Below are 25,062 nucleotides of genomic sequence, written 5' to 3' on the forward strand. Positions count from 1 at the left end.
TTGCTGCAACTGCAGCTACGCTCCACAAGGCTCTGCACAGCTCCACCGCAAACTTCGTGGACCCGCTGATCCACAGCAAGCCGCTTGTCACCTTCGTGGACCCGCCGATCCACAGCAAGACGCTTGTGAGCTTCGTAACCCTGCCGAGTTACAGGCTAGACGCCATCTTCGCGGCCCCGCCGAGCCACAGCAATTAACTCTGAACGTGCCACCTGGAACGTTGCCCGCATTCGAACGCCATATGTAAGATTGCTCTCACAGAGTGTATTGGGGGACACTCGCTTGGCACGGGATTAACGTAAACGGGCACAGTTTTTTCCAAACAAAACAGTCCACATGGTTTATTATGGTATCATAAACCACAAAAGTGTGCACAGCAAGCAGTCTTTATATCACACTATACGGCTTTGAAACGCGGTCACTAAACACGCTGAACCTCTGTGTCCAGTTATCGTGGGTGACCGCACGCCATACAGTTCCTTAATGTCCATGGAGCACAACAGGCACCGACATACGACCTTATTGTTGTAGCAACTAAACACGCTGGTCCTCTCCTGACCAGTTGCCGTGGGTTACCACAAAGTTGATAACACAATAAGGACCAACAGTCTATGAAGGTACCTTATGGGAGCTCCTGCTCCACCTGCTGACTCCTTGTCAGTCCTCCGGGTAAGCTGCCTCGCGGGAATCACCAACTTGCCTTTGTGGCATATCTTAGTCAGTCCAGACCCACCGAAGGACTGTAGCTTCCCCACACAGTAGCTGACACTGGCTCTGCAGATCCCGGTCTTCACCTCGTGCTATTCAGGGATCCGGTCCTACTCCCAGGACCTCCCAACACCCAGGTTACTCAGGATCACACAGGTGGCCAGTCCGGGTACTATTCAGGACGTCCATCCCCAGCTGGGACCGTCCAATACCCAGGCCACCAGGTTTGAAGCCCCACCATGTGCTATTCAGGAAGCCTCCTCCCAGGTCTTCCAACACAGGCTCACACAGGTCACTCACAGCGACCATACACAGGCACTACATGTGACCCACACCCTGGTCACATTATATACCTTGAACCACTCCCCTGTATGGGAGTGTGGGTGTGTGGCTAGTTTGTCCCACTCATCTCACATCACTAGCCCTGCCAAATCTCCCATGACTATTATAAACATACCAACTCTTGAGGGACTACAGGTCCCAGAACACCACATCGCTTCAGGCTGGCAGCACAGAGTCTTCTCCTCTGCGACACACATATCGTCCATTCATCACAACGCCGGACTTTGTCTTATGACCACAGCCATGCATGCAACTGCCATGCACTCTCATGGCCTCAATACACCTCTGTGTGCACACTGGGGAGACCATGCAGCGCCCACTAGCTGTCACAGGGGTCACTGCATCACTATATATATATATATACAGTATATATCATGTTCATAGGTATCAATTATATGTTAAAACAATAAGCACTAAAACATTTTCTCTAACATAAACCCCCACTGATGCCACCAAAACAGAGCTGACCCAGCTGTGATATCTGGCACCAAGACATTAGCAGCAGGTTCTGTAAGTTACAGTGTATGTCGTCCATGGATAAGACATCTTTCTTTTCTCGTAGATTCTGTGTCAATATGAGATCTGGGCAATTTGGAGGATACTTCAAAAACACTCTGGGACACTTTGTTGGACTCTTCTTGTCACTAAGTTCTTTCAATAATTTCTGAACAATTCTTGCAGGCTAGCAGGGGGCACTATCCTACTGAATAAAGCCAGTGCTGTTAAATACTGTAATATGATTTCCCATAAGGTGTGCATTTGGACTGCAACAAGGTTTAAAGGTTTGTACCTGTCACGGTAAAGGTATGTGTCCACGGGCTGGATTACATCTGTATTAGCTGCGGATTGAACGCATGCGTACAACCGCAGCGTTCAACCAACAGCGTCCAGATGTTACAACATAGTGGAGGGGATTTTAAGAAATCCCATCTCCACTATGCGTGCGAACATGCACCCGGCGGCCCTGCGTTTACGGATATGCAGCGCATCTTTTTATAACGCAGCATGTCTGTTTACCTTTCGGCGATGCTCCGTCGCCACAAGGTAAATAACAGGTTCCTATGTATGGGGTGCGGAGATTCCGGATGTGTGCAATAAACACATCCGAATCACCGCGCGTACAGAAGGGGGTGGCACTTTGGGCGGAGCGGGTTTTCCGCTACGTCCAAAGCGCCGACAATCCGGACCGTGAACATGCACACTAACAATTACAATATTGTCATGGACAAAGTTTTCCATCAGGTCATTGCCAAGAGCATCACACAGCCTACACCATCTTACCTTCTTACCACAGTACTGTATATCCTATTCCTATCTCTTTCCAAGTGGTTGAAATACATTCAAATAACCGCAATATGTAACAGAAATTGTGATAAATCAGACCTAAACACCTTCATTCATTGCTTTTTGGTATAGATCTGATTTCTAAGTGCCCACTGTTGGCGCTCTAGCCAGAGCTTTTGGTGCTCTTGTTATGTTTCTGTGCGATCGGACTAGACAGTTACTCTCCATGTACATTAGTTAACATTGCCTGTCCTTGAGCTTGCTTGTTCTCTACTTGTACATACTTTTGATACTTACCACCAGACTTGCCGTTTTGAAGATACCGTATATACTCGAGTATAAGCCGACCCGAGTATAAGCCGACCCCCCTAATTTTGCCACAAAAAACTGGGAAAACTTATTGACTCGAGTATAAGCCTAGGGTGGAAATGCAGCATTTACCGGTGAATTTCAAAAATAAAAATAGATCATTATTTCCCCATAGCTGTGCCATATAGTGCTCTGCACCGTTCATATTTCCCCATAGGTGTGAACCATATAGTGCTCTGCACCGTTCATTGTGCCCCCTAGCTGTGCCATATACGGTGCTCTGCACCGTTCATTGTGCCCCATAGATGTGCCATATACGGTGCTCTGCACCGTTCACTGTGCCCCATAGCTGTGCCATATACGGTGCTCTGCACCGTTCACTGTGCCCCATAGCTGTGCTGTGCCATATACGGTGCTCTGCACCGTTCACTGTGCCCCATACATAGCTGTGCTGTGCCATATACGGTGCTCTGCACCGTTCACTGTGCCCCATAGCTGTGCTGTGCCATATACGGTGCTCTGCACCGTTCACTGTGCCCCATACATAGCTGTGCTGTGCCATATACGGTGCTCTGCACCGTTCACTGTGCCCCATAGCTGTGCTGTGCCATATACGGTGCTCTGCACCGTTCACTGTGCCCCATACATAGCTGTGCTGTGCCATATACGGTGCTCTGCACCGTTCACTGTGCCCCATACATAGCTGTGCTGTGCCTTATACGGTGCTCTGCACCGTTCACTGTGCCCCATACATAGCTGTGCTGTGCCATATACGGTGCTCTGCACCGTTCACTGTGCCCCATACATAGCTGTGCTGTGCCATATACGGTGCTCTGCACCGTTCACTGTGCCCCATAGCTGTGCTGTGCCATATACGGTGCTCTGCACCGTTCACTGTGCCCCATAGCTGTGCTGTGCCATATACGGTGCTCTGCACCGTTCATTGTGCCCCATAGATGTTCCACATAAATTTGTGCCGCCGCTGCCGCAATAAAGAAAAAAAAACACATACTCACCTCCCTTGATTGCAGCTCCCGGCGTCTCGTTCCGGCGCCTCCATCTTCCCGGCGTCTCTGCTCTGACTGATCAGGCAGAGGGCGCCGCGCACACTATATGCGTCATCGCGCCCTCTGCCTGAACAGTCAGAGAGCAGAGACGCCGGGAAGATGGAGGCGCCGGCCGGGAAGATGGATCGGCGCCCGGCGGCTGGAACGAGGACAGGTGAATATGCTATACTCACCTAGTCCTGGCGATCCTCGCGCTGTCCCCTCCTGTCACAGCTGTCTTCGGTGCCGCAGCTTCTTTCTCTATCAGCGGTCACCGGCACCGCTGATTAGAGAAATGAATAAGCGGCTCCGCCCCTATGGGAGGTGGAGCCGCTTATTCATTTCTGTAATGAGCGGTCCCACGTGACCGCTGAAGAGAGGAAGAAACTGCAGCGCCGAAGCCCGTGGGACGGCAGGGACAGCGCGAGGATCGCTGGGACTAGGTAAGTATACCTCAGCGCCCTCACCCCCTCACCTGCCGACCCCACCGCTACCGTGACTCGAGTATAAGCCGAGGGGGGCACTTTCAGCCCAAAAATTTGGGCTGAAAATCTCGGCTTATACTCGAGTATATACGGTACTCCTGCCCAATCATCTATCCATTTTGTCCCATTCAAAATTGATCAGTTTTTTCTATATTTCTTTTTTTTTTTGTTACAAAATATTATCAACTTCAAGATTAGTTATCTTGCTGTCTATGGGTGTATTCCCACTGCGCCATTTTCCAGGGATCAAAAACGTTTATTTTTGTAGCAGAAGACCCTTCAGAAATTGCTCCTTTTCGCTCTTGTTTTTTAAACTGGAAACATCATTTTAGCATTATTTTGTCCTTTTCTGAGAATCTTCACTGGTGTTTTTTGGAAGTATTTTTTAATATATTAAAAAATAACTTTAGCGGTTTTTGAATGAAAAATACTGACAAAATGCTTAAAGACACTAGTGTATCTTTCAGGTATCTTTTTAGCCTACCCGTTGACTTCTATTGTAAACTGTTGAACATTTTCTTAGTCAGAAGAATGTACATGTCGCTTCTTTTAAAGGCTTGGAATTTTTGAAAGACTGAAGCATTTAAAAGACATTTAAAACATGAGCAACAAGTATTTTTCACATACAAATTAACAGGAGAATTATTTTGGTTGTTTTGTTAGTGCTTTTTCTAGAATATTTTGAATATTTTGATTTTCAGTAAACCCACTGAAGAAAAACAGCAGAAAAACATAAAGTCCTCAGTTCATCAAATTGACTACACCAGAATTCTGGCGCAATCACTTTCAAAAGTCACAAAAGTTGCACAAAAATAACGACTTTTGGATTTTTCACACTAGTTTTGGCCTAGTCCTCCAAAATAGGTGGGGCATGGTTTGATGACACAGCTTGTCCCATTCATGATGGGCTGTGGTATTCTTTATGACAGGAATGTTATTCCATTCAGACTTCTGGCAAGTTCCACAAACATGCATACCACTTGTTAAACTTTCCTGATTTATTAAGAGGCAAGCAACTCTCTGGATTTAGGCCAGCCATATACATTAGATGGCAGTTGGCTGAATGATGCTTCGGCCAATCATTTAGCCGACAGTCATCTCATCCGACTCTCTCACACAGAGAAGCACTTGCTCAGCTGAGTGTTCTCTATGAGAAAGCCACTGGCAGACATGTTGGCCGATGACTTATCTCAAGGAGAAAAATTCAATCGGTATTCCAAAATCAGACATGGGCAAATTCAGTATTGGACTGGGGTGGCAAGGACTCACCAGTAACCAACTCCATTGCCTCACTTTTCAATTATATCCAAATGTAACATTATACTTGATCACAAATTTATATAACAATGAACTGGGTAGATCATTAAATAAATAAGATGTTGCCTTTGTCTACACATAGTAGTTTAAGTATAAAGAGCCAAGTACTGCTCATATAAGAGAGTGGGGGCCCACTCTTGCACAGGGGTCCACCGAAGGATTCTCCTGTTCCCCTGTGGGCCAGTCAAACGCTGTGTGGAATCGCCATTAGTCAGGTGGCGCCCCCATACATATTAGACCATCAGCTGAATCTCTTATTATTGGAAATCAGGAGTGTCTGACTTCAGCATGCCTTCTCATCAAGAATGGCATGAACATTAACAGTCCAGTGAGGAAGTACTGGGCCGCAGGCCTTTAAGGGAGGACAACATGACAGGGTTGAGTGGGCCTATAGGGAGTGAACAGAAGGGAGGGGGTTAAAGTGTAGAGTGAAGAGGTGATTAGATTTGAATCGGGGTTCACAGATTGGTTTAGAGGGAAAGTAGGTGGGCAAAAGGGGGTGACGGGGGGACGATTATAAAGGGGAGCACCCATCTTAGAGGAGCAACCATTTTGGTGCCCTCTTAGCAGTAGACCAAGCAACAACCCTCCCTTAATTTTGCAGAATTTCTGGTTTATGTAGGTCTAAAACTTCGTGACAAGCATTTAGGGCAAGCTTGGTAAGGGTTGGATCCATTTCGCTAAGGGTTCTGAAAGTATGCTTCGTCGCGGCAGCAAGGAGGGGGGAAAGAAGTCCTCGAAGTTGGTGGTGCTAAGAAATGGTGGCTTGGAGGGGGGGATTTTTAAGATCCTGGACTCTCCATGGTGTGGTTTAAAAAATGGAAAGGAAATTGGTGGTTATACGGTTGAGATGACTGGGGCCATGGGATTCAGGCGGATATTGGCCGGGCGAGTTTTTTAAGCGTCTCTGAGCTGGTGCCTAGCGGCTAGAGGCAAAAGACACGACCTGGAGGCCAAATTATGGAGATTGGACATGAGTTGGTTAATTGTTGGGGCTTCGAGGACAGCCTTCCCTGGGGTTTAATGTTAAGCAATTAAACTGTTATGTTTGAATGTTAATAAAAGGCTGCTGTGGCCAATTTATCCAAACAAACGTTTGATGAGTTGTCATTGGGGTATGGGTTAAAACGAGTGTTTTGGGGTGGGTTTTTAGAAGGGTTTGGAGTTAATGGTCGGTTTTAAGTGAAACTCACGGGCATCACGAATACCCAATGTCATGATGAATCAGGGACAAAGTGTGAACAGACCCTAATATATGCTAACCATTAACAAGTGCTATTGTAATGAGATAATAATGTTATTCATTGTACTCGTCAGTAGTTTTAATGGTATGGCTGATTAGTATACATCACATGTACCTTTTTTATTTCCTTTGAGACAGCAAAAAAGGACTGATTAAAAAGTTCTCGTATATTAGAATCTTAAGTAGTGTTTCATATTTCCTCTTGTCTTTTTTTCTTTTTTATTACCACTGCTCCTATGTGAATTACGACAATACATGGTAATTCAGAAGAGTCCTTTATGCCTCTGGAAATACATTGCACATAGGGGAAAGCTGAAGGCAATTTTTAACCAAGTTCACATGCTGTTGCATAACAGAGATATGTTGGCATTTGAGGCTGCAGTCGATTGCTGGGCTCGCACAATGAAATAGAGATTGGATTACACTGAGAGTTGTTTATCACACAGATAATGGCCTTAGTGTACAAAGGAAGAAAACAGCATAAAACAGCCACACATCAAGCTGAAGGCCGCGGGATGCTTAACTGCCATCACACAAACACTGAGTTGGAGTTTGCACAAGGAAAACACTCATTTTATCATCAGTGTGAGATGGTTCAAGACAGCGACCTTATCAAAATGTGTAAATTTCCCTGGATGAGGGTCATGGAAGGGGAAATTTTATATACAGTAATAATCTCAACAAAATTACATCCATTGAGTGACATCTTCCAGAAAAAAAATATAGAATTAAATATGCATTCTAGCTATTGAGAAGAACACACTTGTGAATTGCAGATCTGCAGGAAGCGGAATGTCACAACCATTCAGCAGTCAGTGTAATACATTGTCTATTCCTACAGTAATGACAGCAAGATATTCTTTGCCTATATAAAATATGATAAACTATAGATTTCAGGGGTTTACATGGCAATATTAAAATTTAGTTTCTCCTTATTGTGCAGGCTTTATCCTACCTTATGTGTACCCTGGCTCAGAGACCTGAAAATATCAGTGATGTGGAGTCCTGATAAAATTACATTGAAGGCACAGATCGGAAAAGGTCAAGTGCTAGTTTCAGGGTATGTGTGCTCATCACTGTAGATTATTGTCATGGTTACATAGGTTGAAAAAAGACAAGGGTCCATCAAGTGCAACCTTTCTCCACCAATTCTACATTTTTTGTCACTAAATTATCTATATCCCACATTGCAAATCATAATTTCTGACCACCTGCTGTGAATACGGCTGTTGTTCTTCCTCCTCCTGCTCCTCATTCTCCAAAACTGTCCACTGTCTGGACACTTGTGTGGATGAAAGGCCTGATATCTTTGCAAATGGTCCCTTTTCCTCTTGTCCCACAACCTCATGCATCATTGCCTGAAGTGTTCTTTCCAGTAGGCAAACAAGTGGTACAATAACTGGAAATGAGTGAACTTTTCAATGTTCGGTTCAATTCGATTCGCTGAACGTTTAGACGTTCTCCGAACATGTTCGGCAAACAGTTTGACGAACGCACGCAAACCACATTAAATTCAATAGGACCTCGAGCTTACTAAATAATTCCTCTTCTCTCCCCCTCCCTGGTGCTGTGGCAAATAGGCTAATAGTTGTCAGGTTGATGTCAGCTGTTTTTTGGCAGCTGACATCAAGCCCAGGGGTTAGTAATGGAGAGATGTCTATAAGAAGCACCCATTACTAACCCCCTAGTCAAATTTAATAAAGACACAGAGTAAAGTTCTTTCATTAAAATAAACACAAACGTTTTTAATTTGAAAGAAAAACTCTCCAACCCTTTTTTACTCATTTATTCCACAAAAATAAAAGCACAGCAAAGTTATACTCACCTTTCTGCTGATAATACATTAAGACCATGTCCCATGTTGGTCTGGATGGTTTGGTGAGCAAAGCAACCTCTCACCGCACCATCCAGGAGACACTGAGCATGAAAATATGGATGCAGTGACCACCAGTAACCTTATTGACATCACTACCAGTCTCACTGCAACTGCATTCTCACGCTCAACTCAGTGTCTCCCTGCTGGCATGGTTAGAGATTGCATCACAAATGTGACTCCTCACCAAACCGTCCGAATTGTCATGGGGCATTGGCATGGGCATTGGCACCATGGAAAGAGTAAAACTCTGCTTTTTTATTTTTATTTTTTTTTCACATAAAGGACTTTGTATGTTTATTTCAACTAATTTAATATTCATGGCCCTTTCCCATTCTGAAAATACCAGCCCCAACTGTCTGTTTTAGCTTGGCTGGTTATCAAAAATGGAGTGGACCCCATGCTGTTTTTTTAAATTACTTTTTTAAATTTTTTTTAAAGAAGGCATGGTGACCCCTCTATTTTTGATAAGCAGCCAAGATACAGCTCACAGCTGTTGGTTTTGCCAGTGATGGTTATCAAAGATAGACAAGACCCCATATCTTATTTCAATATTTTTTACCCAGAGTGCTGGCCAATTACAGCCATGCCAATATTTGACATGGCTGTGAATGAGCTGGACATGCCCACAAAGTAACGCTTGCAGATTGGCTGCATTCAGTATCATAGCTAACGGGGAGGCAGAGGGGGTGATGGCCTCGGGCCCTACGCTCTGAGGGGGCCCAACAGCAGCTATGCTTTGTAACTGTATCGGCAAGCACATTGCGCCAATACAGTTACATTCTGTGGCAGAGTTGGGAGAATCGACCTCCCTGCTCTGCCACTCGGCCGTTATGAAGCCCCTAAGCAGGCTGTGGGGGGACCGGTGCCAGCAGTGGGTCCCCTACTCATCATCACAGGTTCAACTGAATCAACTGGATACTGATACAGCTGACCGCATTGATGAGAGAAGGAGCGTTACACTCCCTCTCCCATCAACCACCTGTCACTGACGTTAACACTAACAGGGGGTCGCAATGACGTTAGTACTTGGAACCTGTGGTCCGGAGACGTGCAGGCACTCAGAGCACCACAGAAACAAGGAGGAAGAGAGATGAGTATTGAATTTATTTTTTATGGGGGTGCATTATACTTTACAGGCTGCCTATAGGGGTGCATTGTACTCTACTGGCTGCCAAATGGGGGTGCATTATATTGTACTGGTTGCCTAATGGGGGTGAATTATACAGTACTGGCTGCCTAATGGTGGTGCTTAATACTGTACTGGCTGCCTAATGGGGGTGAATTATATTGCACTGGCTGCCTATGAGGGTGCATTATACTGTACTGGCTGCCTATGGGAGTGCATTATACTGCTTTGGCTGCCTAATGGGAGTGCATTATACTGTACTGGCTGCCCAAGAGTGTGCATTATTCTGTACTTGCTGCCTAATGGGGGTGCATTATAATGTACAGGCTGCATAATGGGGGTGCATTATCCTGTACTGGCTGCCTATGGGGGTGGATTATTATTATTATTATTATACATTTTTATAGCGCCATTTATTCCATGGCGCTTTACACGTGAATACGAGGCAAATATAGACAAATACATTAAACATGAGCAGATAACAAGGCACATGGGTACATAAGGAGGGAGGACCCTGCCCACGAGGGCTCACAGTCTGCAGGGGATGGGTGATGAAACACTAGGAGAGGGTAGGGCAGGTTGCGCGGCGGTTCAGTAACTTCAGGATCACTGCAGGCATAGGAATGGCTGCCTATGGGGGTGAATTATACTATACTGGCTGCCTATGGGGAATGCATTATACTATACAGGCTTACGGGGAGTGCATTATACTATACAGACCTATGGGGAAGGCATTATACTATACAGGCCTATGGGGATTGCATTATACTATATAGGCCTATGGGGAGTGCATTATACTATATGGAGGCTGTCTAGGGGGCCATCATACAGTGTGGAGATTACAGTGAAGGGACCATCACACAGTGTTGGGGCCATCAAGTAGTTTTGGGGCTACTAAAGGTCAGTACACTGTGTGGGGGTACATTACAGTGAGGAGGCATCATGTTATGTATAAGAGAGCATCATACTGTATATAGGGGGCTGTACAGGGGGGGGATTCAGGACATTATTCAATGTTAAGCGGAAACTCATTGTTATAGGGAAGCTCAGGTTACTGTGACTATCAAAGGGGCACACAGGGCACTATTACTTTCTAGGGGGCAAAATGTGGGCACTGTTTTCGAGGGCACTTGGGCCCAGCATTACTATATTACAGAGGGGTGCTTTAGAATTTAGAAGGCACATAGAACCACACAGCAGGGGCAGTAATAAGGACACATACGGCAGCAGCGGCTCAGTATCAGGGTATCAGCAGGATGAGGAGTTTGTGCAGGTTGGGAATAGATGGTGATGGGGCTTTGTTGTTTTCTCTGCAGCCGAGTCCTGGGTGGAAGAAGTTGTCATGTCGGTCTGAGCCAGATGGAAAAGACCAGAAAAGTCAACGACTTCATCAGAAAGAACGTCAGCTGTAAGTCATTATCTGTAAATGAACTTTGATCTGTTATATGTTCTGAAGGACTTCCACTGACCATATGGCGGTAATATCAATGCTGGTCTTTGTATAGAGATTATTTTCAGTAACAGCGCGGTCATTTGCTGAAGTTCTCCTCCACTATTAGGCTATGTGCACTCATTGCGGATAAGCCTTAGGAATTTCTGGTGCGGACTGTGCCTCTCCTGGAAGAAAACGCAGCTGCGTATTTGTTGCGTTTTTTTGTGCGGATCCGCAGCGTTTTTGTGAGTTTTTGTTGCGTTTTTTTTGCGGATTTGCCGCGTTTTTTACCCCTGCGGATTTCTATAATGGAATGGGTACAAAAACGCTGCAGATTCTCAAAAAAGAAGTGACATGCTACTTCTTTTAATCCACAGCGTTTCCGCAGTGGATTTTCCGCAACGTGTGCACAGCTTTTTTTTCTCATTGATTTACATTGTACTGTAAATCAATTGCGGATCTGCAGCGTTTCTGCACCGCAAAAAACACTGCGGATCCGCAGAGAATTCGCAACGTGTGCGCATAGCCTTAGGGTGCTTCACCCAGTTGTAATCAAGGTTACCTGGCTAGGGGCCCACTCAGAAGCTTCGTCCCCCAAACCAAAAGCCTAGCTACGACTCTGGCTGCACTGCATCCTTTCAACAAGCTTTGTCTGGGCTGCAGAAGCCGAATGGTAACACAAACTTCCAGGAGAAGTCCATGTTAATGATCTGTGCACAGACAATAGGTGTCCAGCGGACCCCGAACTTTACCATTCAGGTTCGCCCATCTCTACAAACAAAATATTTTCCCTATCCAAAAGTTTTGTGGATCCACAATGCAAACATTTAAGTGTTACTCATGTACCCTCCATACAACAAGATATGCAAACTACATGACAAATATGTTTACTTTTGAGCACAGGAGCAGATAATAAATGATAGGTGAAAATGAAGCAAATGAATGACGTGGCAAAGGGTAACAAATGATTTGGGTATGAAGAATAGGAAGATGGATGACAGTGAGAAATAAAAAAATGAATGTGCAGGATGAATAGTTGGAAATTCAGAAATAATGAAACAGAAACAATGCATAAAAAATCGAAGTGCTCAAGTGATCGCAGAATTGCGATCTGCCCGCGCCTATTAACTAGTTAAATGCCGCTGTTAAATGCAGACAGCGGCATTTAACTACCGCATCCGGCCAGGCGGCCGGAAATGACGTCATCGCCGACCCCGTCACATGATCAGAGGTCGGTGATGCTTCTCCATTGTAACCATAGAGGTCCTTGAGACCTCTATGGTTACTGATCGCCGGTAGCTGTGAGCGCCACCCTGTGGTCGGCGCTGACAGCACACCTGCAATTCTGCTACATAGCAGCGAACAGCAGATTGTGCTGTGCCTGCTTCTAGCCTCCCATGGAGGCTATTGAAGCGTGGCAAAAGTAAAAAAAAAAAAAATTTAAAAAAAATGTGAAAAAAATAAAAAAAATGTAAAAGTTTAAATCATCCCCCATTCGACCCAATCAAAATAAATCAATAAAAAAAATATAAAATCTACACATATTTGGTATCGCCGCGCTCAAAATCGCCCGATCTATCAATTAAAAAAAAGCATTAACCTGATCGCTAAACAGCGTAGCGAGAAAAAAATTCGGAACGCCAGAATTACGTTTTTTTGGTCACCGCAACATTGCATTAAAATGCAATAACGGGCGATCAAAAGAACGTATCTGCACCAAAATGTTATCATTAAAAATGTCATCTCGGCACGCAAAAAATAAGAAAAAAGGAGACGCTACGAGTATCGGAAAATGGCGCAATTTTTTTTTTTTAGCAAAGTTTGGAATTTTTTTTCTCCACTTAGGTAAAAAATAAGTCATGTTAGGTGTCTATGAACTCATACTGACCTGGAGAATCATTACGTCAGGTCAGTTTTAGCATTTAGTAAACCTAGCAAAAAAGCCAAACAAAAAACAAGTGTGGGATTGCACTTTTTTTGCAATTTCACCGTACTTGGAATTTTTTTCCCGTTTTCTAGTACAAGACATGCTAAAACCAATGACGTCGTTCAAAAGTACAACTCGTCCCGCAAAAAATAAGCCCTCACATGGCCAAATTGTCGGAAAAATAAAAAAGTTATGGCTCTGGGAAGGAAGGGAGTGAAAAACGAAAAATCCCAAGGTCATGAAGGGGTTAAGTTACATTTTGCTCACTCATAATTCATTACATAAGTCTCAGCACTGATTCATACAAGTGTATAGTTACATGGAAAAGGCATCAAATGGCACAGCTGCAACCTAGTATTCATGAGAAACCAATGTTTAAGAGAATCTAGTAATTTTCCTATTTATGAAATTACACATTTTTACCAACTCTTGTTAGAAATGTCTGTTGTGCTGTTACCTTTTCTTAATCACTTCTGAAAATGAACTAATAAATTGACAACTTGTTTGCCCTATTTTCTTCTCTTTAGTTTGAATCACTATACACTCTAAGGCCAGTTTCACATGTCCGTATATTTCCGATACCAGAAAAAAACGGTACCTGAAATATCCATGCCCATGTGTATACTATGTGTGGCACACGTGTGCCACCCATGTGCCACATCAGTATCACACGACCAGCCACTGGGAGAGAAGTGCTACAGTAAGCGCTGTTCCCCGGCAGCAGCTGCTGAAGCCGTCTCTCATCATTCTCCACTGCTCTGCCGGCGAGCAGAGGAAAATGATGAGCATTATATTAAAGTCTGATCGACAGCAGGTGGTGGCTTTTGGGACTGTTACCCCCATCATCCAACATCTGCTGCCGCTAATAACAGTGACAATAGGTGCAGAGGATGGGGTATTCCACAGCCACCAGCTACGATCGTTCAGAAATAAATGAAAGAAAAAACCGACTTGGGTTCCCCCCTATTTTATTGAACCAACCAGATAAAACTCACATCTGGGGCTGCAACCCCCAGCTGTCAGCTTCTGCAAGGTTAGTTATCCAGAATAGAGGGGTCCCCACGCGGTTTTTTAATTATTTAAATAAATAATTTTTAAAAATGGCATGGGGTCCCCCCTATTTTTGACAACCAGCCTTGCTAAAGCTCATAGGACCATTGATATAGGCCCCCCAACCTAAAAACAGCAGCCCGCAGCTGCCCAGAAAAGGCACATTTATTAGATGCACCTTTTCTAGTGCTTAGCCCGACTCTTCCCACTTGCCGTGTAGTGGTGGCAAGTGGGGTAATCTATCCATTACTAATCCTATAGTTGATACAGGAAAGATATATATCTTGGTACCGTGTTAGCCAGTGGATAGAAAAATATTTAGAATTGAGAGTCCTCAGTGGTTGATACCTTTTAATGGCTAACTGAAAAGATGGTAACAAATTGCAAGCTTTCGAGACTACTCAGGTCTCTTCATCATGCCTGAGCGGGCTGTGCAATGTACTGCGCGGGTTGTGCAATCTACTGCGCGGGCTGTGCAATATAGTACGTGAGCTGTGCAATATAGTACGCGGGCTGTGCAATGTACTACGCGGGCTGTGCAATGCACTACGCGGGCTGTGTAATATACTGCATGGTCTGTGCTATACACTACATGGCCTGTGTTATACACTATGTGGCCTGTGTTATACACTACGTGGCATGTGTTATATACTGCGTGCGTGATACTGTGTGGGCTGTGCGATATACTATGCAGGCTGTGCAATATACTACGCGGGCTGTGCAATATACTACGTGGGCTGTGCTATATACTACGTGGGCTGTGCAATATACTCCATGGGCTGTGCAATATATTCCGTTAGCTGTGCTATGTACTCCATGGGCTATGCTATATACTCTGTGTGCTGTGCTATATACTACATGGCTGTGCTATATACTGCATGGCTGTGCTATATACTACGTGGCTGTGCAATATACTACGTGGCTGTGCTATTTACTACGTGGGCTGTTATATACTACGTGGCTGTGCTATATACTACATGGCCGGCCGTGAACAATCAGCGACAGGCGCAGTCCGGCCGAATCCTGTGTATTCAATGTATTATTCTACAATCTTCATAAATAAACTACATACATATTCTAGAATACCCGATGTGTTAGAATCGGGTTACCATCTAGTTAATTAATAATAAGCAAGTAGCAACACTGAGAAAAAAGAACACACCACTACCATAGCTTAGAGCAGGTTTTACACTGTGAGACAGACAGAGATATAATGACGGACAGTCAGATCTCACTATGCAGGGTGTTGTGAATTCCGCTCTTGGGCTCCCTCCGGTGGTTGTAAGTGGCACTTTCGTGAGTTCTGCTCTTGGGCTCCCTCTTGTGGTTTCTAGTGGTATGGCTACTCCTTGGATTTAGCTGTCAGCAGCTGCTTCCACTGATCGTCTTTTCTGCTCTGCTATTTATGCCTGGCTCTATCCTTCAGCCAGTGCCACTTGTAAATGGTTCCTGGTTGGATTCACATCTCTTTGGATTTCCCTGTTATCCTGACCAGCTCAGCAAAGCTAAGTTCTTGCTTGCTCTTTTCTGTCCACAGATTGTGGACTTATCCATTCTGTGCTTTCTATGTTTGTCCAGCTTATCAGTATGAATTAATTCTGTCTTGCTGGAAGCTCTGGGAAGCAGATTTACCCTCCGCACCTTTAGTCAGGTGTGGAGATTTTTGTAAAACTCTGCATGGATTTTTGTAGTGTTTTATACTGACCGCACAGTATTCCATCCTGTCCTATCTATTTAGCTAGACTGGCCTCCTGTGCTCATCCTGGTTTCATTCTGTGTATGTCTTTTCCCTCTCCACTCACAGTCATTATTTGTGGGGGCTAATCTGCCCTTTGGGGATTTTCTCTGAGGCAAGATAGATTTCCTGCTTCTATCTTTAGGCGTAGTTAGCTCTTAGGCTGTGTCGAGGTGCCTAGGGAGAGTTAGGAGCATCCCACGGCTACTTCTAGTGTTGTGTTGAGCTTAGGGACTGCGGTCAGTACAGATACCACTTCCTTCAGAGCTCGTTCCATGTTGCTCCTAAACCACCGCATCATAACAGTACAAGTGGCCAAAAATGAATTAAATGCATCTCAAAAGAAGAAAAAGAAAGTTCTGAACTATTTTTTTTTCTGTGCTCTGGTTTGTCTCTTTTTTTCCTCTTGATCTTTGGGTGGTTCAGGATATATGCTCTGGCATGGATGTTCAGGGTTTGTTTTCTCGTGTGGATCAACTTGCTGCAAGAATACAGAGTATCCAAGATTATGTTGTCCAGACTCTGGCTTTAGAGCCTAGAATTCCTACTCCTGATTTGTTTTTTGGGGACAGATCCAAGTTTTGAACTTTAAAAATAACTGCAAATTATTTTTTGCTTTGAAACCCCGTTCTTCTGGTGATCCCATTCAGCAAGTAAAGATCATCATATCCTTGCTGCATGGTGACCCTCAAGACTAGGCTTTTTCTCTTGAAACAGGGGATCCGGCATTATTGAATGTTGATGCATTTTTTCAAGCACTCGGATTATTGTATGACGAACCAAATTCTGTGGATCATGCAGTAAAAACCCTGTTGGCCTTGTGTCAAGGTCAGGAAGCTGCAGAATTATACTGCCAGAAATTTAGAAAATGGTCTGTGCTCACTAAATGGAATGAGGAGGCTCTGGCTGCAATTTTCAGAAAAGGTCTTTCTGATGCCCTTAAAGATGTTATGGTGGGCTTTCCTACGCCTGCCGGTTTGAGCGAATCTATGTCTCTAGCCATTCAGATTGATCGGCGTCTGCGCGAGCGCAAAGCTGTGCACCATATGGCAGTGTCCTCTGAGCAGACTCCTGAACCTATGCAATGTGATAGGATTTTGACTAGAAAAGAGCGGCAGGAATTCAGACGTCAGAATAGGCTGTGTTATCTCTGATTGCCATAAGCGTACTAAGAGAGTCGCTAGGTCTGTTACCATTAGTACTATACAGCCTAAATTTCTCTTATCTGTGACCCTGATTTGCTCATTGTCGTCCTTTTCTGTCATGGCATTTGTGGATTCAGGCGCTGCCCTGAACTTAATGGACTTGGAATTCGCCAGGCGCTGTGGTTTTTCCTTGCAGCCTTTGCAGAGCCCTATTCCTTTGAGGGGTATTGATGCTACACCCTTGGCCAAGGATAAACCTCAGTACTGGACGCAGATGACTATGTACATGACTCCAGCACATCAGGAAGATTGACGTTTTCTGGTGTTGCATAACCTGCATGATGTTGTTGTACTGGGTTTTCCATGGTTACAGGAACATAATCCGGTGCTGAATTGGAAAAATATGTCTGTGACTAGTTGGGGTTGTCAAGGGGTACATAGCGACGTTCCTTTGATGTCAATTTCCTCTTCTCCCTCTTCTGAGGTCCCTGAGTTTTTGTCAGATTTCCAGGACGTATTTGATGAGCCCAAGTCCACTTCCCTTCCACCGCACAGGGACTGTGATTGTGCTATTAACTTGATTCCTGGTTGCAAGTTCCCTAAGGGCCGACTCTTCATTCTGTCTGAGCCAGAGCATGCCGCCATGCGGAGTTATGTTAAGGAGTCTTTGGAGAAGGGGCATATTCGGCCCTCTTCGTCACCATTGGGAGCGGGTTTCTTTTTTGTTGCTAAGAAGGATGGCTCCTTGAGACCGTGTATAGATTATCGCCTTCTTAATAAGATCACGGTCAAATTCCAATACCCCTTGCCTTTGCTTACTGATTTGTTTGCTCAGATTAAGGGGGCTAGTTGGTTTACTAAGATTGACCTCCGAGGGGCATTTAATCTTGTTCGTATTAAACAGGGTGATGAATGGAAAACTGCATTTAATACGCCCGAAGGCCATTTTGAATACCTTGTGATGCCATTTGGGCTCTCTAATGCTCCATCTGTGTTCCAGTCTTTCATGCATGATATTTTCCACAATTATCTTGATAAATTCATGGTCATATATTTGGATGATATTTTGATTTTTTTCGATGATTGGGAGTCTCATGTGAAGCAGGTCAGGATGGTGTTCCAGATCCTTCGTGATAATGCTTTGTTTGTGAAGGGGTCTAAGTGCCTATTCGGAGTTCAGAAGGTCTCTTTTTTGGGTTTTATTTTTTCTCCCTCCTCTATAGAAATGGATCCTGTTAGGGTCCAAGCTATTCATGACTGGATTCAACCCACATCTGTGAAGGGCCTTCAAAAAATTTTTGGCTTTGCTAATTTCTATCGCCGTTTCATTGCCAACTTTTCCAGTGTGGTTAAGCCCCTTTCTGATTTGACGAAGAAAGGTGCTGATGTGACGAATTGGTCCTCTGCGGCTGTTGAGGCCTTTCAGGAGCTTAAATGCCGATTTACTTCTGCCCCTGTGTTGCGTCAGCCGGATGTTTCTCTTCCTTTTCAGGTTGAGGTCGACGCTTCTGAGATTGGGGCAGGGGCCATTTTGTCTCAGAGGGAGTCTGATGGTTCTTTGATGAAACCGTGTGCTTTTTTTTCCAGAAAGTTTTCGCCTGCGGAACGCAATTATGATGTCGGCAATCGGGAGTTATTGGCTATGAAGTGGGCGTTTGAGGAGTGGCGACATTGGCTTGAGGGAGCTAAGCACCGCGTTGTGGTCCTGACCGATCATAAGAATCTGATTTACCTCGAGTCGGCCAAGCGGCTGAATCCTAGACAGGCTCGATGGTCTCTGTTTTTCTCCCGTTTTGATTTTGTGGTCTTGTATCTTCCGGGATCTAAGAATGTTAAGGCTGATGCTCTCTCTAGGAGTTTTTCGCCTGATTCTCCTGGAGTCCTTGAGCCGGTTGGCATTCTTAAGGAAGGGTAGATTCTTTCTGCCATCTCCCCTGATTTGCGGCGGGTACTTCAGGAATTTCAGGCTGATAAGCCTGACCGCTGTCCAGTGGGGAAGCTGTTTGTTCCTGATAGATGGACAAGTAAGGTAATTTCTGAGGTTCATTGTTCTGTGTTGGCTGGTCATCCTGGAATTTTTGGTACCAGAGATTTGGTTGCTAGGTCCTTTTGGTGGCCTTCCTTGTCGCGCGATGTCCGTGCTTTTGTGCAGTCCTGTGGGACTTGCGCCCGAGCCAAGCCTTGCTGTTCCCACGCTAGTGGGTTGCTTTTGCCTTTGCCAGTCCCTGAGAGGCCCTGGACGCATATTTCCATGGATTTTATTTCGGATCTTCCTGTTTCCCAGAAGATGTCTGTTATCTGGGTTGTTTGTGACCGCTTCTCTAAAATGGTCCATCTGGTACCTTTTCCTAAGTTGCCTTCCTCCTCAGATCTGGTTCCATTGTTTTTTCAGCATGTGGTTCGTTTGCATAGCATTCCGGAGAATATTGTGTCTGACAGAGGTTCTCAGTTTGTCTCTAGGTTTTGGCGGGCCTTTTGTGCTAGGATGGGCATTGATTTGTCTTTTTCTTCGGCGTTTCATCCTCAGACTAATGGCCAAACTGAGCGAACTAATCAGACCTTGGAGACCTATTTGAGATGCTTTGTGTCTGCTGATCAGGATGATTGGGTGTCTTTCTTGCCGTTGGCCGAGTTTGCCCTTAATAATCGGGCTAGTTCGGCTACTTTGGTTTCACCTTTCTTTTGTAATTTTGGTTTTCATCCTCGTTTTTCTTCTGGGCAGGTTGAGCCTTCTGATTGTCCTGGTGTTGATTCTGTGGTGGACAGGCTGCAGCAGATTTGGACTCATGTGGTGGACAATTTGACGTTGTCTCAGGAAAGAGCTCAACGTTTTGCTAACCGCCGTCGGTGTGTTGGTCCCCGGCTTCGTGTGGGGGATTTGGTTTGGTTGTCTTCTCGTCATGTTCCTATGAAGGTTTCTTCCCCTAAGTTTAAGCCTCGGTTTATTGGTCCTTGTAAAATTTCTGAAATTATTAATCCCGTGTCTTTTCGTTTGGCTCTTCCAGCCTCTTTTGCCATTCATGATGTTTTCCATAGATCTTTGTTGCGGAGATATGTGGTGCCCGTTGTTCCCTCGGTTGATCCTCCTGCCCCGGTGTTGGTTGAGGGAGAGTTGGAATATGAGGTTGAGAAGATTTTGGATCCTCATTTTTCGAGGCAGAGGCTTCAGTATCTTGTCAAGTGGAAGGGTTATGGCCAGGAAGATAATTCTTGGGTTGTTGCCTCCGATGTCCATGCCACCGATTTGGTTCGTGCTTTTCACTTGGTTCGTCCTGATCGGCCTGGGGGCTCTGGTGAGGGTTCGGTGACCCCTCCTCAAGGGGGGGGGTACTGTTGTGAATTCCGCTCTTGGGCTCCCTCCGGTGGTTGTAAGTGGCACTTTCTTGAGTTCTGCTCTTGGGCTCCCTCTTGTGGTTTCTAGTGGTATGGCTGCTCCTTGGATTTAGCTGTCAGCCGCTGCTTCCACTGATCGTCTTTTCTGCTCGGCTATTTATGCCTGGCTCTATCCTTCAGCCAGTGCCACTTGTAAATGGTTCCTGGTTGGATTCACATCTCTTTGGATTTCCCTGTTATCCTGACCAGCTCAGCAAAGCTAAGTTCTTGCTTGCTCTTTTCTGTCCCAGATTGTGGACTTATCCGTTCTGTGCTTTCTATATTTGTCCAGCTTATCAGTATGAATTAATTCTGTCTTGCTGGAAGCTCTGGGAAGCAGATTTACCCTCCACACCTTTAGTCAGGTGTGGAGATTTTTGTAAAACTCTGCGTGGATTTTTGTAGTGTTTTATACTGACCGCACAGTATTCCATCCTGTCCTATCTATTTAGCTAGACTGGCCTCCTGTGCTTATCCTGCTTTCATTCTGTGTATGTCTTTTCCCTCTCCACTCACAGTCATTATTTGTGGGGGGCTAATCTGTCCTTTGGGGATTTTCTCTGAGGCAAGATAGTTTTCCTGCTTCTATCTTTAGGGGTAGTTAGCTCTTAGGCTGTGTCGAGGTGCCTAGGGAGAGTTAGGAGCATCCCACGGCTACTTCTAGTGTTGTGTTGAGCTTAGGGACTGCGGTCAGTACAGATACCACTTCCTTCAGAGCTCGTTCCATGTTGCTCCTAAACCACCGCATCATAACAGCAGGGGTTGCAAGTTGCTGTGAGAACAACAGATCAGAGTGTCATTTTTAACTTTTGTAAGGGGGTGTGCAGGTGGCTGGTTTAGGCCCTGCATTCCTTTGCACACATTCCTAAAAAAAGGTACGTTTCACATGTAATATTGTTTTTATTGTGTATTAACGTGTCAAACAGCATGCTTATGTATATGTACATACAGGGATTCAAGCTTCAGGAGGCTAATTTGCATATTCCAGGTGCCTTCTGGGAGAAGCGAAGTCTCCCTAAGCTAGAAGATCGTTGGGTACAGCCGGGACCAGCTGCTTCGAAAGCATCACCAAACCAGGGATTCAAGCTTCAGGAGGCTAATTTGCATATTCCAGGTGCCTTCTGGGAGAAGCGACGTCTCCCTAAGCTAGAAGATCGTTGGGTACAGCCGGGACCAGCTGCTTCGAAAGCATCACCAAACCAGGGATTCAAGCTTCAGGAGGCTAATTTGCATATTCCAGGTGCCTTCTGGGAGAAGCGAAGTCTCCCTAAGCTAGAAGATCGTTGGGTACAGCCGGGCCCAGCTGCTTCGAAAGCATCACCAAACCAGGGATTCAAGCTTCAGGAGGCTAATTTGCATATTCCAGGTGCCTTCTGGGAGAAGAGAAGTCTCCCTAAGCTAGAAGATCGTTGGGTACAGCCGGGACCAGCTGCTTCGAAAGCATCACCAAACCAGGGATTCAAGCTTCAGGAGGCTAATTTGCATATTCCAGGTGCCTTCTGGGAGAAGCGAAGTCTCCCTAAGCTAGAAGATCGTTGGGTACAGCCGGGACCAGCTGCTTCGAAAGCATCACCAAACCAGGGATTCAAGCTTCAGGAGGCTAATTTGCATATTCCAGGTGCCTTCTGGGAGAAGCGAAGTCTCCCTAAGCTAGAAGATCGTTGGGTACAGCCGGGACCAGCTGCTTCGAAAGCATCACCAAACCAGGGATTCAAGCTTCAGGAGGCTAATTTGCATATTCCAGGTGCCTTCTGGGAGAAGCGAAGTCTCCCTAAGCTAGAAGATCGTTGGGTACAGCCGGGACCAGCTGCTTCGAAAGCATCACCAAACCAGGGATTCAAGCTTCAGGAGGCTAATTTGCATATTCCAGGTGCCTTCTGGGAGAAGCGAAGTCTCCCTAAGCTAGAAGATCGTTGGGTACAGCCGGGACCAGCTGCTTCGAAAGCATCACCAAACCGCGCGCCTTACGGCGCGCAAATTTTTGCCTGTAGGACATTATTGCAAGAGAGCTTGGCTGAGTAGATTACACAAGAAGGAAAACACACAGCAAGTCAGCAGGATCTAGGAGCAACATGGCAGATGTGACAACCTACATGGTGAGCTGCAGCATGTGCTACATGTTCACAGATCGACCAGAAGAAGAATCCAATTTCACCTGTCAGAAGTGTAGACTAGTGGCCCTTTTAGAAGAAAAGGTGCGGGGTCTGGAAGAAAGAATAGCAACTTTGAAACTCATCAAAGAGAATGAAGACTTTCTAGACAGAACAGAAGCATCTCTACTGGTCACAGAAGGTGAAAAAAGTGTCAGAGAACCTCCAAAAGCAGATGAGTGGAAGCATGTGACCAAAAGAAGCAAGAAGACCATGGAGAAATCACCAACCACACAACTGAAGAACCGATATCAAATCTTTGTAGAGGATGAAGATGGCACACCTAAGAATGAAGCAATACCAGCAAGCAAAAAAGAAAAGGGCACACAGCAACAAGTGACAGCAAAAAGTACAGCCAAGAAGCAACGAAGAGTGGTGGTGGTGGGAGACTCACTACTGAGAGGCACAGAAGCAGCCATCTGCAGACCGGACATAACTGCAAGAGAAGTATGCTGCCTTCCAGGTGCGATGATCAAGGATGTGACTGATAGGATACCAAAGCTCTTCAGCTCCAAGGACGTCCACCCATTTCTTCTGATACATGTTGGCACCAATGACACGGCAAGGAAGGACCTACCGACAATCTGCAAGGACTTTGAAGAGTTGGGGAAGAAAGTAAAGGAACTGGATGCACAGGTAGTTTTTTCTTCTATCCTTCCAGTAGACGGGCATGGCACCAGGAGATGGAACAGGATCCTTGATGCAAACAACTGGCTAAGACGATGGTGCAGACAACAAGGATTTGGATTCCTGGACCACGGTGTGAATTATTGGTATGATGGACTCCTCGCCAGAGACGGACTACACCTCAACAAACCTGGGAAACACACATTCGCCAGAAGACTCGCTACACTCATCAGGAGGGCGTTAAACTAGAAGAAGAGGGGACGGGAAGAAAAACATTAGACTCGAACAAAGACGACCCAGGAAAACATACTCAGAAGGGAGGTAAGAACATTTCTAAAACAATCCACAGTGAGGAGATTGGAACAAAACAAAATCCTCTAAACTGCATGCTCGCAAACGCCAGAAGCCTGACAAACAAGATGGAAGAACTAGAAGCAGAAATATCTACAGGTAACTTTGACATAGTGGGAATAACCGAGACATGGTTAGATGAAAGCTATGACTGGGCAGTTAACTTACAGGGTTACAGTCTGTTTAGAAAGGATCGTAAAAATCGGAGAGGAGGAGGGGTTTGTCTCTATGTAAAGTCTTGTCTAAAGTCCACTTTAAGGGAGGATATTAGCGAAGGGAATGAGGATGTCGAGTCCATATGGGTTGAAATTCATGGAGGGAAAAATGGTAACAAAATTCTCATTGGGGTCTGTTACAAACCCCCAAATATAACAGAAAGCATGGAAAGTCTACTTCTAAAGCAGATAGATGAAGCTGCAACCCATAATGAGGTCCTGGTTATGGGGGACTTTAACTACCCGGATATTAACTGGGAAACAGAAACCTGTGAAACCCATAAAGGCAACAGGTTTCTGCTAATAACCAAGAAAAATTATCTTTCACAATTGGTGCAGAATCCAACCAGAGGAGCAGCACTTTTAGACCTAATACTATCTAATAGACCTGACAGAATAACAAATCTGCAGGTGGTCGGGCATCTAGGAAATAGCGACCACAATATTGTACAGTTTCACCTGTCTTTCACTAGGGGGACTTGTCAGGGAGTCACAAAAACATTGAACTTTAGGAAGGCAAAGTTTGAACAGCTTAGAGATGCCCTTAATCTGGTAGACTGGGACAATATCCTCAGAAATAAGAATACAGATAATAAATGGGAAATGTTTAAGAACATCCTAAATAGGCAGTGTAAGCGGTTTATACCTTGTGGGAATAAAAGGACTAGAAATAGGAAAAACCCAATGTGGCTAAACAAAGAAGTAAGACAGGCAATTAACAGTAAAAAGAAAGCATTTGCACTACTAAAGCAGGATGGCACCATTGAAGCTCTAAAAAACTATAGGGAGAAAAATACTTTATCTAAAAAACTAATTAAAGCTGCCAAAAAGGAAACAGAGAAGCACATTGCTAAGGAGAGTAAAACTAATCCCAAACTGTTCTTCAACTATATCAATAGTAAAAGAATAAAAACTGAAAATGTAGGCCCCTTAAAAAATAGTGAGGAAAGAATGGTTGTAGATGACGAGGAAAAAGCTAACATATTAAACACCTTCTTCTCCACGGTATTCACGGTGGAAAATGAAATGCTAGGTGAAATCCCAAGAAACAATGAAAACCCTATATTAAGGGTCACCAATCTAACCCAAGAAGAGGTGCGAAACCGGCTAAATAAGATTAAAATAGATAAATCTCCGGGTCCGGATGGCATACACCCACGAGTACTAAGAGAACTAAGTAATGTAATAGATAAACCATTATTTCTTATTTTTAGGGACTCTATAGCGACAGGGTCTGTTCCGCAGGACTGGCGCATAGCAAATGTGGTGCCAATATTCAAAAAGGGCTCTAAAAGTGAACCTGGAAATTATAGGCCAGTAAG

This window comes from Ranitomeya imitator, chromosome 4 (assembly GCF_032444005.1).
Source record: "Ranitomeya imitator isolate aRanImi1 chromosome 4, aRanImi1.pri, whole genome shotgun sequence".
NCBI lineage: Eukaryota > Metazoa > Chordata > Amphibia > Anura > Dendrobatidae > Ranitomeya > Ranitomeya imitator.